The 15,153-nt window shown below is 36.7% G+C and overlaps 1 protein-coding gene across 5 annotated transcripts in view; it reads left to right on the top strand.

Annotated features, from left to right (window-relative positions):
* Dap3 (death associated protein 3) overlaps nt 1-15,153 on the top strand; it is a 35,693-nt gene that overhangs the window by 699 nt on the left and 19,841 nt on the right. For 2 of the 5 annotated variants that reach the window (XM_048814732.1, XM_048814733.1), the window contains exon 1: nt 251-404. The exons of 1 other annotated variant lie outside the window; for it this stretch is intronic. The gene's annotated coding sequence lies outside the window, so the exon portion shown is untranslated. Of the gene's footprint in view, nt 1-250; nt 405-15,153 lie in introns of those variants that run through there. 2 more of the 5 variants (XM_015502762.2, XM_048814731.1) reach the window with 2 other exon arrangements.

Here is a 15,153-nt window from a genome sequence, read left to right as displayed (position 1 = left end):
CCCTCCACCCCTCGCGCGTGCGCCTCCCACAATCCCCCCCGCGGGACTGTTCCATTCTTAACTGCAAGGACGGGGGAGAAAAGGACAGGGAAAGGCAAGTAGAGGTTGCTCTTAAGACAAGATTATCCGAGAGGATGGCAATGACCTACGAAACTACCCACTTCCCTGGGCTCCTCGCTGCGGCGCCGAGGCTTGCTGATCACTTACTTCTGCTGGCCACGGTGAGCGGGTCGGAGGCGGCCTAGCGCCCCTCTGCTGACCAGTGGTTGGAGGCCGCGACGGCTGCGCATTGAGTAGCTTCCTGCCATACGACCTGAGGTTTCTTTGCAGTTGCGGGACGAGCGCTTCGGTTGCTGGTAGTGAGTAACAGTCACCGCGTGAGGGGAACTGATCTTCGATTCACGGTGAGGCAATGCACCCGCGCAAGGGGTTTAGGCAAATTCCAAACCTCCATGAGGTAGGGAGTGAGACCAGTAGGGCCGGCGCCCTTCCTGGAAGGGGCTTCCTCTCCAGCTCTGTGTTGCCTACCTGGAGTTCGAGAAGATCTGGCGCGAGGGTCTGTTTGTTGTTGATGTTCTTAACCCAGTTTAGATTTCTCGAATTTCGCGTAACTACATATACGCTACGTTATTGTGCCTTATACGTCCTCCTCAGAAATTGTGCATCTTCAGATCCGTTCGATAGCCTGATATTAAAGGATAAAGCTGCTGTTTCTGGGGGCTGAGGTTGTGGCTCAGTGGTAGTGCGCTTGCCTAGCACGCATGAGGCAGGGTTCAATTATCAGCACCACATACAAATAAAATAAAGGTCCATCAATAACTAAAAAATATTAAAAAAGAAAGAAGAAGCTGTTTCTGATTCAGTTCTGGACATGAGCTTCCATGTTTTGTGTGGCCCCCAGGAAGTTATTATTTTTGTTATCGAAAACTGAACATAAAATTAGCTTAACTCCAAATGTACCTTCAGGGTTGGTCTATAAAATAGTGAGCTAATATATGTAAAATACAATTAGCTCCTAGGCACCGGGGAAGTGCAGAGTATTATTATGTTATCTTTTATAGGGCTGTTGATAAAGTTTGTGAGAGCAATTGGTAGTTTGTGTTATATCCTTCCAAATAGTTAATAAAATAATGTAAAACAAGCCTGTAGGATTCTATGGCTACCGATTACTTGTTTATCAAAATTGCACTGACATTTTAATGATTGAATTCAGGAGACTGATTTGACTAAAAATCTATATGTAATGCCAAAGTTTAGTATTTTTTGGTTTTACTCAAAGCAAAATAAATTAGGGGGTTTCCTTCCTTTTACATTTGTGGAGAGATCCAGGGAATAATTTGAAAATCCCTGCTAGATTGATCTCAAAGGCCCATTCAAGCTCTAAAATTCAAATAGCCTTAAATTTTCTCCCTTAACAATATATGGATAAGATTTTGTTTACTTATTTTGTTCTTTTTAAAGTTAAGGAGAAAGCAGCCTTAATTACTTAATTATATATTTTTCCTAGACAAATCCCAGCTGATTCATGGAGCCCACCTAGGCTTAACTCATCTTTATTTCATGTATTCAAATGTATTGTGCTACTGACAACTTTAGTTGAAAGCAAAGACTGTGTCTTACATTTCTTTGCATACTGTTTATACTCTGTTGCAAAACAAGTCATGGAAATATTAAAATGAAAGTTAAAAATTAAAATACCAGGGGCTGGGGTTGTGGCTCAGTAGTAGAGCGCTAGCCTTGCACATGTGAGACCCTAGGTTCGATCCTCAGCACCACATAAAAATAAATAAACAAAATAAAGATATTGTGCCCATGTATAACTAAGAAAATTTTTTTTTAATTTTTTTTTTAAGAGAGAGGGGGAGAGAGAGAGAGAGAGAGAGAGAATTTTTTTAATATTTATTTTTCAGTTCTCGGCGGACACAACATCTTTCTTTGTATGTGGTGCTGAGGATCGAACCCGGGCCGCACTCATGCCAGGCGAGCATGCTACCACTTGAGCCACATCCCCAGACCAATATTTTTTTTTTTAATTAAAATACCAGAAGAGAATGAGAGAGCTAATGTTGTTGGAATGTCATGCCAAGAGAACATATTTCCTGTTTAATCCTTATAATAAACAACCTTTGAGATAGATAATCCTGTCCTCAGCGATGAGAAGCCTGAGGCTCACAGAAATCAAGTAATTTGGTCTTTAGGCCTGTCTCTTAAAAACCTGACTTTTTCACCATACCTCATTGCCTTCATGCAAAATTTCTTGTCAACAGCATAATTGCACTTGCTACAGAGAAAATAATAATAATAATAATAATGGTATCACCTGTATATTAAAAAAAAAAAAGCTGTAGTCTCTGGATCAGTAGCTTTCAGTTATTATACTGATTCATGAATTGTCAGCTAAGTATGACTACAGATCTCAGAGTCTTTCAGAGACTAAAATACATCTTAAATGCACAATAAAATGGCCTCACAGAATGAATTAACCTTGGATTATTTGAACCTACAAAGATAGAGAAACAGATAATAGTTTCCTCAGATGTGTCCACATACAAATCCCTGGAACCTGTGATATAAATCTAGTTCCCTAGAACTAGATTACATGACAAGAGGGAAATCAGGATACAGATGGAATTAAGGTTGCTAATTAGATGATCTTAAATTAAGGAGATTATCCTGGATTACCCAGCTAGGTCTGCTGTAATTACAAATCCATAAAAGCTAGAAGAGGGAGACAGAAGAGCCCTTGGCAGAATGATATAATGTGAGAGAAACTCCGAACCAGCCATTGCAGATTTTGAGAATAAAAGGGAGCCAGGAGCCAAGCAGCCTCCAGAAGCTAGAAAAGGCAAGAAAAAAAGACTCTTGTCTATACTCTCTGGGAAAGAATGCAACCCTAATACACTTTCATTTTGAATTTCTGAACAACAGAACTATAGTAAAGTAAATTTTGTTGTTTTACACCACTAACTTTGTAGTAATTTGTTATAGGAACAATGGGAAACTAATAAGTTATGGTAGCCAAATCATGGATAACCTCTAAAATAGTCTGCCTTGGATTGTGGATTTTTTATTTAAAATGAAGTTTAACTGAAATTTCTTCAAAGTGATGGACAGCATAGCTACCTAGGTTTCCAATATTTCCTTACTGACATCAGTCCTCAAGCTGTAAATAGGCAACTGGGCTTTGTTTTCTTTGGCCTTGAACATAGTAAGCAAGCTTGGCCACTGGGCTAAGTCCCCAAATCCACAACAGAGCTTTTATACTGCTGTACTGCAGTGGTGTTAGCTTAGGCTTGCCCATTAGGATAGAAGTAATTAAATATTTATTTTATGGTGCTTCCTTGCTGAGTCTAAATGCAATATAGATAAACAGGAAAACTTTTTTTTTTTTTTTTTAGTTGTAGATAGATACAGAGCTTTATTTTATTTACTTATTTTTATGTGGTACTAAGGATCAAACCCAGTACTTCACACATGCTAGGCAATCGCTCTACTGTTGAGCCACAACGCCAGCCCCAGGAAACCTTCTTTGATATTAACTTTGTAAGTAACATTTCAAATGTTAAAAGAATAGAATTGACTATATAGGGTTGAGTATATAATGATAAATTGTGAGTAAATACTTTATAGGCATAAGAGTATATAAATAACTTTACATTTAACAAAGGAAGAACTTTGAAGTTTTTGTTTGGATACCAAGACTTTACTCATCACTTAGATGACTGCCTACAAAGCAGAAATATTGCCCCAGACTGCCTAGATTCAAGGCTTAACATTTTACTGGGTAGCTATGTAAATTTTAAAGACTTAGTAGTAATTGTAAACTGTAATTTATAAGTCACTAAACCTTTAAAAGAATCCTATATTTAGAAACTAACTCTTAGCGGTGGATCACTCGGCTCATGCATTGAACGTAATCTTCATTTTATAAATGGAGAAGCAGACATACAAAAGTTTAAAAAACTTGGTCAAGGTTATACAGCTGTTAAATGGGAAAGCCAGGTTTCAAATCCCAACAGTAATCATTCTGTTACAATTGCCCCACATCTCCTCATCTGTAAATTGGAGATAATAACAGCACCTACACTGTGGGATTGTTGTAAAGATAAATTAATTAACTCATATTAAACACATAGAACAGTGACTGGCACATAAAAGATGTTCAGTGTTAACTGTTGCTATCATAGTTACTTAATGTTTTTGGATTCCTTGGAATTTTTTTCCCATATGCTTTAAACTAGAAGAAAGAAGTCAAAGGAGATATTCCCTATTCCTGCATTTACTGTTTTTTTGTTGTTGTTGTTGTTGTTTGCTTGGTTTTTGTTTTTGGTTTGTTTTTTTGTTTTGGGGGGGGGGGTTGGTACTGGAGATTGAACCCAGAGGCGCTTAACCACTGAACCACATCCCCAGCCTGTTTTTATATTTTATTTAGAAGCAAGGTCTCATGGAGCTGCTATTGTTTAGGTATGTCAGTGAGCCCTACAATTCTGAGATATTAACCCTGGGCATGTGTATTCTTAATATGCTTTTTGTAAAGTGTTTAGGGATCTCTGGAGTTAAACACTAGATTCAGTTTGTTGAGGAATATCCAGAATATTCTTTAGCAATCCCAATCCCATGTATTTCCTTCCTTCTTGCTTTACATATTAGAAGAGATAGTATGCTTACATCATCATTTGCATTGTTATCAAAATTATAAACTAGATGTGTGTCATTCCTAGCAAAACCACCTAGAGGTACAGAGTTGAGAACTTGAAGTTTACACTGTTGAAGTTTATCATTACTATGTTTCAGAACTCCTTTACTTCTATAGTCCTAATGTTGCTCTAGGAATCCAAACCTGGGGAAATAAATATTTTGAAGATTAGAAAATTCAATATTACAAATTGGTTTTTTTTTCTACCTGAAGTTATGAAAGCAATGAGATTAGTCTTGTGACCAAATTTTTCCTATAGGACTCATGATTTAGAACAGTCGTTCTAATCCTCAATACTATTGACATTTGGGACTGGGTCATTATTGGTTGTGAGGGACTCTCTTGTACATTGTAGAATGTTTAGCAGCATCCCTGGCCTCTACTCATTAGATGCCAGTAGGACACCCCCTCCCATCCTCCAGTTTTGATAACCTGAAGTGTACCTTGATATTCATTGCCAAATGTTCTAGGGAGAGAAAACCTAAATCACCCTAGCTCAGAACCACTAATTTCGTAAATTTCTATCAGAGGAAATTGGTCTGGTTTCAGTAGAAGAAAAGTCATGACAGACTAATATATTTTTCTTGTTAGAATTCCTAGAGTGGCAGATAAAAAGAATCTAATTACTTGTATTATGTCTTCATTCATGAAAGTAAGGTACTTGACTGTCTCTCCCTATGGTTTTTTGGAGAAATGTATAGTGAATGTTTAATTGATTGACCATACCCAAAAACTATGGATTAGTTAAATGGTTGAAATTCTCTTAACCATTGATACCTGTCCAGAGGTTCTCAGTGAGGACTGTACACTAAATGAGCTAAGGACCTTTAAAAACTGATGCCTGGGTCACACTCCCAGAGACTGATTTATCTAGTCTGAGATACAATCTCAGCATCAGAAATTTTAAACCAAACCTGGGTATAACTAATATATGGCCACAGTTTTCAACCACTGATCTAGGCTATGCTGCAGACTCTATTCTGTTTATTAGTTGTATGAATGACATATGAATTCATTAAGAATATATTTTTTCAAATTTATAGTTTTCACAAATTTTTTTGTAAGTAATATGTTGGTGGTAGATTTAGAAAAACAAAAAGATCACCATATATGGGGTCTTTGATTAAAGTCTGTAACACAAAAGCTGAGAAAACTCCAAATAAAGCCTGTGGTTTAGTTAATAGTATTGTACCAATATAATTTCTCTATTTTTTTTTTAATTGGGGGGGTACACCACTCAGGTACACCACTGAGCCACATCCCCAGCCCTATTTTGCATTTTTTTTTTTTGTTTTTGGAGATAGGGTATCAGTAAGTTGCTTAGACTTTTGCCACCATTCCAGAGGTGGCTTTGAACTCTCGATCCTCCTGCCTCAGCCTCCAAAACTGCTGGGATTATAGGCATGTGTCACTAAGCCTGGCTACCCAATGTTAATTTCTTATTTCTGATAATTGTATATGATCATGTTAGATGTTAACATTGGAGAAGCTAAATGATGAATATATGATAATTGTATCTATAAGGTTGATTTCTGTGGTGGGGGTGGTTACTGGGGATTGAACCCAGGGTTGCTCTGCTAGTTAGCTACATCCCCAGCACTTTTAATTTTGAGTCAGGGTCTCACTAAATTGTCTAGCCTGACCTCGAATTTGTGATCCTCCTGCCTCAGCCTCCCAAGTGACTGGGATTAAAGGTTGTGTCACCACATCTGCCTTAGTTTAAATTTTTTTAACTAAAAAAAGTTTTTTTTTAACTAATTACAAATGGTTAACAGCTGTCTGTGTGGCTCAAGATTTTTAAGTCTATGGGGCTGGAGGTATATAGGTCAGGGCTTATATAAATCCTTGTGATTATTCACCAAGAAGAAAAAAAATTTTTAATAGTGTGTTGTCAAAAAAGAAGCCAAATTCTATTGGATGCTGAAACGGGTAGGAAACTGCAACCATTCCATAATTTCTGATTTAAAATTTTATCAAAACGGCTTTTTTCCCCTTAGTATTAGGAATTGAACTCAGGGCCTTATGCATGCTAGGCAAGCACTCTACCACTAAGCTGTATCGCCAGCCCCTCAGAACAGCTTTTAGTTGTCTAGTTAACTTTAGAAATAAATGTTCAAAACCATAAACTTATAAAAATTCTATTAAAAAATTTTTCAACAAACTGAAATAAGATTCATAATTATTTAAATGAATTTTATTAACTCAATTATTCTTTCTTTACTAAGATCACTTTCAACATACAGCTGCACAAATGAAGGATTGAAGTTGCCTAGAGGAAATACAGTACAGTGATGCAGAATGTGGGCTCTTGAGTCCAGTTTCCATATAAAACAGAATAAGAATACATATATTGGTCACTACTCCTGGCTCCTGACACGGTTTCTAAAACTCTTCTAATATCCTAAGTAATAGGGAGGGGTGCCAGGAGCAATTTTTGTTCCAGTATCTGGTCTTTGAGCTGGTTCCTAAATTCCTTAGAATTTCTTGAATGGTAGGAATATCTTTTGTTTTAATGAGATGACTTTTGTTGAATTCCTGGATAGTTTCCAGATGTTGGCTGGTCACCAGAAAAAACAAACCATGATTAGAATTTTCAAACCCGTTTCCCAGATGGGGCTATAGACTGAGTTAATGACAAAGCCTCTATACAAATCTGAACAAATAGGGGTAGGAGCTTTCAGGTTAGCAAAAGTATTCACAAGCCAGGAATGCACACTACATTCCAGGGGTACAAAAGCTCTTGCACATAGGATCCTTGTATATTTAATCTAGTTGTTCATTTGTACATTTCATCATATCCTTTGTAATAAACCAATAAACATAAGTATTTTTTCCCCTTGATTTCTCTGAGTCATTTTAGCAAATTATCAAACTTGAAGAAGGGTCCTGGGAATCCCTAGTATGTAGCCAAATCAGTTAGAAGCATGGATAACCTTGGAACCCATTACTTGTGATTGTCTTCTGAAGTGAGGGGCAGTCTTACAGAACAAAGCTATTAACTGGTGGGATCTGAAGGTAAATAGTGTGAGTAGAACATCTAATTAATTGGTGTCCACAGAAAATTGGAGAATTGCTTGGTTTGGAAGACCCATGCATTTGGTGTCAGAAATTTTGGAAGTAGAGGAAACAATTTTTCTTTTATCATGTTTATGTATTCTATGTCGCACTATGCTTTTTGTGTCAGAAAATTGGTAATTTTGTAGTTCCTTCCATTAAGAGGCAGTCTTTTTTTCTGAGTTGGCCTAGCAAAGGGGCTTCAATAGAAGAATAGAAGTGTTACTCTACAAATTTGGAGCCTAGAATTCAAGAGGCCATAAGTCATTTAGCTCTCTTGGACCTTTAATTTGTCACTGCTGTGAGAACAAGTGTAGGCCACACAGCTAAAGGTTGAAAGATGGTATGGAGCAAAATCAGTCATCCTAAACCAGTCCAACAGAGATCACCAAATCAACCCAGGGCCAAAAAATTAACCAGATAACCTATAGCTATAAACTTGTACACAGTAATAAATAGTTATTGTTTTAACTTTTTGAGTTCTGTGTGGCTCCTTATACAGCAGTCACTAAAATAGTGCTTCAGAGGATGCTGTAACAAAATAAAGTATGTAAGGGCTGGGGGTATAGCTCAGTGGTGAGCACTTGCCTAGCATGTGTGAGGCACTGGGTTCGATCCTCAGCACTGCATACAAATAAATAAATAAAAATAAAGGCATTGTTCGTCTACAACTAAAAAAAATTTTAATATGTAAGATATATATTACATTGGCACATTAACCGTGTATGTTAACTGCTACTACTGTTATATATTTTAATATGGCTAACTAGCAACATTTTTAAATCACAGCTTTATTAAGATATAATTAACATACCTTAAAATACACTCTTTTCTAAGTATATTCACAGAAGTATTCAACCATTCCCACTACCTAATTTTAGAACATTTTTACCTAGATTTTGTTTGTGTGTACGCCCACAAGTGTGTGTGCATATGCAGTGCTAGGAATTGAACCCAGTCCTTGTGCATGCTAGGCAAGTGTTCTACCAATGAACAACATCCCCATCTCTTAATAACATTTTTATTACCCCAGAAGAATTGTGGCAGCAGTCACTCCTTATTTCCCCCCCCCCCCCAATACTTTAGCAACCACTACTCAATTATATGATTAATAAGCCAATTCTGGACATTTCATATAATTGGAATCATACTATATATCTTCTTCATTGACTGTCTTCTTTTTTTGTTTTGTTTTTAGGGTTTTTCCATGTCACAACATGTATCAGAACTCCATTTTTTGTTATTGCCAAATAACATTTCATTGCACAGCTATATCAGTTGATGGACATTTGAGTTGTTTCCCCTTTCTGGCCATTATGTATATGACACTCCTGTGAGCATTTGTGCACAAGTTTTGTGTATGCATATTTTCATTTCTCTTATATAACAGAGTGGACTTGCAAGGTCATCTGTTAATTCCATTTTTACCTTTTGAGAAACTGCCAAACTTTCCAAAGTGGCGGCACTATTTTGTAATCCCAACAGCAATGTAAAAGGTGATTGTCTTCTGAAGTGAGGGGTAGTCTTACAGAACAAAGCTATTAACTGGTAGGATCTGAGGGTAAATAGTATGAGTAGAACATCTAATTAATTGGTGTCCATAGAGAATTGGAGAATTGCTTGGTTTGGAAGATCCACACATTTGGTGTCAGAAATGTTTTTCCAGATCCTCTCTAATACTTGTTACTGTCTGATCTTTTGATTTTAGCCATCCTAGTGGGTATGAAGTTATATTACAGATATAAGTTCTTAGTCAGATATGTGATTTACAAATATTTTCTCCTATTCCATTTTCTTTTTTTAATATTTATTTTTTAGTTGTAGTTGGACACAATACATTTATTTGTTTATTTTTATGTGGTGCTAAGGATCGAGCCCAGGGCCTCACATGTTCTAGGTGAGCACTCTACTGCTGAGCCACAACCCCCACCCACCTATTCCATTTTCTTGATGATATGTTTTGAAGCACAGGACTTTTTTTAAAAAATATATTTATTTTTTAGGTGTACATGGACACAACACAATGCCTTTATTTTTATGTGGTGCTAAGGATCGAACCCGGGTCCCGCCCGTGCCAGGCAGGCGTTCCACCGCTAAGCCACAATCCCAGCCCTACTTTTGTTGTTTTTAAAGCATTATAGTTTATACATGTTAACTGAGTTCATTTCAACAAAATTATACATGCATGGAATTTTATTTCAGTTCCTGATCCCTGCTTTCCTTTCCCTCCTCACTTAACCCATTCTCCTTCCTCTACTGATCTTCCTTTCACTCATCTATTTATTTATTTTGATGGGTTCTTTCTACTTACATGGAAAGTGTAATTCCCTGTGGTGTGTTTATATATGCATATAGCATGATTTTTTTAAAAATCATTCCACATTTCTTCCCCTTTCCTGTCCTTCCTCCCTCCCTCTTGATTTCCTTCTACTGTATTGATTATCCCAATATCTTTATGGTAGCACTTCCTCCCCTCCTCCTTTCTCTTATTTTGTTCTAACCTCCACATAGAAAGAAGATATTCAACCTTTGATTTTCTGAAACGGGCTTATTTGACTTAGCATGATGGTCTCCATTTCCATTCATTTGCCAGCAAATGCCATAATTTCATTATTCTTTGTAGCTGAAAAAACTTCATTGTGTATATATATCACATTTTCTTAATCTATTCATTATTGATGGGTATATAAGTTGATAATTTGAACCATAATTTGGTTATTGTGAATTGTAAAGCACATGTTTTAATATTTATGAAATTTAAGTGTATATTTTTACTTTTGTCACTTGTGCTTTTGGTGTCATATTTAAGAAGCCATTGCATAACTTAAGGTCATGAAGATTTCACCTGTGATTTAAGAATTTTATTTTACATGTAAGTGATCTGTTTTGAGGGTTTTTTAAGAGGTGATTTTAGTAAAATGTGTTCTCATGAAACAGTGGTATGATAGTTACAAATAGTCACTCTGAAATGTAATAATTAGGAAAGGACAGATCATATCTCAAGTGTATTGAGATAATATAGAGAGTGGACTTACATTACACAATTATTACTTTAAGTTAAGAAACTGAAGACATTTACCCAGCAACAGAAAAAATTAGGACATAACTACCTTTAATATTTGAAAAGTTGTCATTTGGAAGATAACTTATAAAATCCAAGAGAAAAACTGACAGTAAAAGGAAGCTATAAGGAGACATTTCACCATTCATTGTGAGAGTATATTCAGTTTTTAAACTACATGGACTGTTTCTCGTCACTAGAAATTATTAAACATTGATGATTGATGGTGTAGTATATACCATGGCTAATGGGAAAGAAAGTCTTATATTCAAGTATAGCTTTCAATTCTAAAACTACCTTTGAGAAGTTATATATTCTATTCATACTTATTTTCACCTGGGGATAATAATAATAACATCTGCCTCATAGGATTGTTGTAAGATAATTACTACAAATTGTTTACCATACATCCTGCTTCTTTTTTGGGAATGGGATGGGGGGGGGGGGTTACCAGGGATAGAACCAGGGATGCTCAACCACTGAGCCACATCCCCAGCCCTATTTATTTTTTATTTTGAAACAGTGTCTCACTGATTTGCTTAGGATCTCACTAAGTTTCTGAGACTGACTTTGAACTTTCAATCTTCATTCCTCAGCCTCCTGGCTGATACAGCCTGTTTCTGAAAAATATTCAGTGATCATAGTTTCAATTAATGTAGACATAATTTAGTTCTGAATTCATTCAGTTCTTAAACTAGATCAAATTAACCTAAAGGATCTATGATTCTCTTCACACAAAATCATGTACATGAATGTTCATAACTACTTTTTTCATGATAGTTAAGAACTGGAAACAACCCAGATGTCCTTCAGTGGAAATTTGTTTAAATGCTTAAACAAACTGTGGCACAATATCATGGAATAATATTCAGTAATTAAAGATAACAAACTATTACCTAGTGTGGTGATACATACCTTAATCCCAGCTACTGGGAAGTATGAGGCAGAAGGATCACAAGTTCAAGGCCAGCCTGAGCAGCTTAGGAAGATCCTATTTCAAAATCAAAAAGGATGGGGATGTAGCTCAGTGGTAAAGTCCTTGCCTAGCATGTATGAAACCTTGGGTTCAATTCCTAGTACCTCAAAAAAAAAAAAAAAACACAGTACAAGCTATTTATACTTAGTGGGGAAAAAAATGTTTCAAAAAATGGAACTTAACGATTTTTATGAATACTGAAGTTTTAGCATGCAGTCATTGGTATAAATTTCTAAATTTGGACAGGCTTTTTCTGACTTCCTTCTCGGGTTACATTTGACCTATATAGACAAGTTTACCTTTTTTTTTCTTTTTTTTTTTTTTAAGAAATGTCCTAAATCTAGCTAAATGTTTCATCTGTATAGTAGTTGAAGTTTAAATACAATAGTGACTAGTTGGGTGTGGTGGTGCACACCTGTACTCCCAGCAACTTGGAAGTATGAGGCAGAAGGAGTTCGAATTTGAGGCCAGCCTCAGCAACTTAGTGAGACCGTCTCAAAAGAAAGATTTTAAAGGGCTGGGAATGTGGCTCAGTGGTAAAATACCTCTGGGTTCCTTAATTAAAATGTGTGTGTGTGTGTGTGTGTGTTTTCTAAATAATACAATAGTGACTGTCCTTTCCAAGTACATTTGGTAAAGCTTCAAAGAACTTAAAAGATTAAGGGAACTCACATTTTAAATAAAAAATGACAGGAGGTAGGGGTGGAGGCAGAACTTTTGGAATAGGTGGTTGACAATTGAAAAACAGAAGTATTTAATGATATCTTTGAGAATTTTTTTCATTTTTGCTCCCTGCAATCCTTGAAATAATTATCGTTTACTTTAGTTTTTACTGTCACTCATTTTTAATAGGAAGCCTGTCCTTATCTATCTTCTAGTTACAAGTAAAAACTCCTTTGCTCTGTAAATAAGTCTTCAAATGACATGAAAGCCCAAAAGCAGAAATTAGTGCCCAAGTTTTCATAGAATTAGTGGCTTTCAGCCTTTATCATGCCAAGCTCTGGTTTGTTTATGCCCTGGAAAATAGAATGAGCAAATATCTTTCACATTCATTTGATTTACCAATAGGATTCTTTCTGCAAGGCTTTTTGTTTGTTTTTGCTTATAGGTATTTTAAATGACATTGAAAAATGTGGTTGGAGATTATCTGCTTGGGGATCAGACTTTTGTTATTCATCCCTCCCTATTGTTATATAGTAACAAGATCTTTTCTGTTAAAAACAGTGAGAAAATATTAAAGGATTTTTTTTTTTTTTTTTTTTTAAAGAATTTTTAATATTTATTTTTTAGTTTTCGGCGGACACAACATCTTTGTTTGTATGTGGTGCTGAGGATCGAACCCGGGCTGCACGCATGCCAGGCGATCGCGCTACCGCTTGAGCCACATCCCCAGCCCATATTAAAGGATTTTAAGCAAGAATTCAATGAAGAAAATGGGTTAGAGATGTTCAATGTTAAGACTAGTAGATCTGTTGTTTTAATTTATATACAAGATCATTTTCCTGACCAACATTTCCCATAATGTCTATAACATAGCCAGAATACTAGTCCACTGGCACACCTATGGGAAGAAATAGCCTCAGGCTAGTAGTATAGCTTATTCACACAGCACTTGCCCTGCACATACAGGGACCTGAGTTTGATCCCCAGAACCATGAAAACAAATTGACTAACAGGCAATTTAATAAACTGTAGAGGAAACCTCCGAACTATTACCTATAGATTTCAACTTAAATTAATGGTTTAAGGTAATAGGGTGTTCCAATTTTGTATGATTGTAAATTAGCTCCACAGTAGATGAAGCACATCAAATAGTCCTCTACATTTCTCTGCCTCCNTTTTTTTTTTTTTTTTTTTTTTTTAAATATTTATTTCTTAGTTTTCAGCAGACACAACATCTTTGTTTATTTGTGGTGCTGAGGATAGAACCTGGGCCGCACGCATGCCAGGCGAGCGCGCTACCGCTTGAGCCACATCCCCAGCCCGTGTTGCTCACTCTTGTCTCCAGGACTGAGATTCCCTCCAGAACCCATAACTCTTCCATAGTAGTATTTGTTCCAGGGAGCACTGGTAAGACCTAGGGAGCAGAATTGAACAGATATTTTTAGAATGACACTGGTACTACGAGTAGTTTAGGGATCAGGAGAGATGAGATTGGGTGGGAGGGCTTTGGGTTGGAAATCACTTGCCATGTGGTGTCAGAATTGGCATGAGAGTGCAAGGGAAATAGTGCTAAAGGCACAGGAGAGAATTAATGGGGGAGAATTAAGAATTGGGGTGAAGAAACTTGAGTTTGTCAAAGATGGTATTGGGCACCAGGTAGAGATGAGTGTTGGGTGGTACTGGACATTAGTGCTTGTGTTGGTAATTACCAAGATTGCCCTCAGATTCTGTGATTTGATAGGAGTACTCAAAAAACAGCATATAGTTATATTTATGGCTGTTACTAATTACAGTGAAAGGAAGCAAAGCAAAATCATCAAAGGAAGCTTCCAAGACTCCTTTCCCAATGGAATCATAAAGAATACACATAATTTCTCTAGTAATAAGCTGTGCCAGTACCTGTGAAATGCTGTCTACTGGGGAAGCCTATTAGAAACTCAGTGCCAGGTTTTTTATTGGGGGTTGGTTGTGTAGGCATCAACTGTTTAGCATGTATAAAATTCCAGACTTCCTAGATTCCCAGCAGGAAAGCAGATGTTCACTATAAACCACGTAGCTTTCATAAATTCTTAGCCAGTTGTACGCATGGTGGGTGGTGATCCTGAAATCCAAGTTCCTGGATACCAGCTCAGGGCCAAACTTGCTGCTAGGAATTTCAGACCTGCTAGGTCAACTCTTGTCTGCATAGTTGTATTAGGAACCAAGTGTTGGTAGGCATTGGGCAATTGTCTCCAGTGAAGTCAACTGAAAGTTAAGGACAACAGGTAATAAGTAGAGCAGATGGGTCCTAACCCAGTCTAGGATCTAGTAGAGGTTCATCCTTGGGCTTGGAAACACAAAGCCACCACCTTACTCCTTAGCAGGGGCCCTCTTGTTATCTAAGAGAATGGTATTAATACTACTATTTTTCAATAAAGGATGTTAAGGCCAAGTAAATTTGGGAAACTATAAAATGAACTCTATGATAGTTTTCCCTAAAACTTTTAATGTGCTAAGATGTATTGTAATTAATCAAGAAATTACTTTGTATCAGTTCTCAAATTTCTTCAGCCGTAGATCTTTGGTGCCTTTTATAGGACTAGTTAATATTTACCAAACTTATATTGGGAACTGCGCCTCTAGGCCTCTGGTTCTTAGAAGCAGCAAAGGAGCCCTGGAATCAACAGATAAAAAAGGAGGCAGTCCCTAGAGACTATATATATA

The sequence above is a fragment of the Marmota marmota genome, unplaced genomic scaffold, assembly GCF_001458135.2.
Source record: "Marmota marmota marmota unplaced genomic scaffold, marMar, whole genome shotgun sequence".
Taxonomy (NCBI): domain Eukaryota; kingdom Metazoa; phylum Chordata; class Mammalia; order Rodentia; family Sciuridae; genus Marmota; species Marmota marmota.
Note: the sequence above shows the minus strand (reverse complement) of the source record. Positions and strands in the feature narration are given on the sequence as shown.